The 1,692-nt window shown below is 40.0% G+C and overlaps 1 protein-coding gene across 7 annotated transcripts in view; it reads left to right on the forward strand.

The window, feature by feature from the left end:
* The window catches only part of shroom2a (shroom family member 2a), a 77,359-nt gene that overhangs the window by 46,917 nt on the left and 28,750 nt on the right, over window positions 1-1,692 (forward strand). The window lies entirely within an intron of this gene.

The following is a 1,692-nucleotide window of genomic DNA, read 5'->3' on the forward strand; positions in this document are numbered from 1 at the left end:
AACGTGTGTGTGTGTGTGTGTGTGTGTGTGTGTAAAATAGTATATCAGTCTGGCGAGTAAACAATACAATTTACTAGCCAATGGCGATTATATTGCCAAGGTCTGCATAGAGGGTTGAATTACAATAGGTAGTAATTACAAAAGAGTAATTAATAAGAGATCAAAAGTAAGAGTAAATAGAAGATACGTTAAACTAAGAGACGGAAAAAAAGAGAGTTTGTGACGTGCTTTGTGTTTTCTGAAAGAAACCAGGTAAAGTTCTCATTAATTTTTCTAAAATGAGGTCAAACTGTTTATTTTCTTCTATGAATGTAATGCAAGCTGTTTATTTAATCTCAGTAACATGTCAGATACATGCAAGGTACACTGCAAGGTAATCCTTGTTCTTAGTCTAGTACTGTGATCAGATGTTGATCTATAGGTCATATTAAGTCTCTTGGAATGTAATACTTTGCACAGACGGATTCAGTCTCCTGTACTTACTGTTTCCAATCAATTTTGGTATGGAGCAATGATTTTAGAGTCCTTTGGTCACCTAAATCTGATTACTGTGCACTTTTCTTGCTTCTTACTCTGTTAGCTGAGGTTAGACTAAGGGCATCCTTAATCACATCAACATGCAGGAAACCCTGAGTAAGCAAGCCATGAATTTCTTGTTCGGCTCTAATAGTAGTATGTGCAAGTTTAAAGGGTCATGAAACCCTCTGTTTCAGCACTGGTTAGCAGGGCCAGCCGGACTGGGATGCAATTTCAGGCCGGGAAATCTCACACTCATCCAGGCCACACAGAAAAAGAGGGGCCAAAATTGTACCTTTTGGGGTACAACAGCTTGACACTGTAGCAGTACTCTTAAAAGGACATCTTTGTACCTTTTTAACCCCTAATAGGAACATTTTAGCATACCTTAGAGTAGTAATTTGTACCCTTAAGGTACTAATTTGTAGGCCTACCTATTAGGGGTAAAAAATGAACAAATATGTCTTTTTAGGAGTACTGCTCCAGTGACAAGCTGTTGTACCCCAAAAGATGCGATTTTGGCCCCTTTTTTTCTGTATATAGCCTATACATCCACAACAATTTCTGAAACCACAGACAACCCTATTATTTGTATGGCCATCACATAAAAAGTTCTAAATCCTTAGTCTGGGGCCGTGGAAAATAATAAAAGGTTCTCTCTTGCACTGCACCTTCAGTTCCCTTTCCCTATTCTTCATTTTCCCCAATATCTCTAATAATAATAACTAAAAAAAAAATAAAAAAAAACAGGGCAGCGGGCCGAATCAGCCGCCAGGCCACCGGGAATTCTCCCGGTGCTCCTGATGGCCAGTCCGGGCCTGCTGGTTAGTTCTCACCACAGTTTTAAAAAAACGCTAAAAAAGAGGGCGTGGTGCGGAGCGGAGGAGGGGGAAGAGAGGGGAGACCGACAACACACACAGCTTTGCGTTCAGACAGTTTCATTTCGCTCCCATCGAGTTAAAAACACAAATAAATGCACAGCCATTTGCACTCTGCATCGAAAACATATATATGAACGCGCTGCTGCTCCTCTGAGAACTTTTAAGGCGTATTCTGTGGCGTTTATATAATCCTTTTGACGGGTTGTGTCACAGAGAATCGTGAAGAACTCTTATTACAAAGCAAAAACAAACTCTTCTTCGATCCATGAATGTTTCTCTCAGTTATCTCAGTTAA

The sequence above is a fragment of the Sinocyclocheilus rhinocerous genome, unplaced genomic scaffold (assembly GCF_001515625.1).
Source record: "Sinocyclocheilus rhinocerous isolate Xijiao unplaced genomic scaffold, SAMN03320098_v1.1 scaffold1182, whole genome shotgun sequence".
NCBI lineage: Eukaryota > Metazoa > Chordata > Actinopteri > Cypriniformes > Cyprinidae > Sinocyclocheilus > Sinocyclocheilus rhinocerous.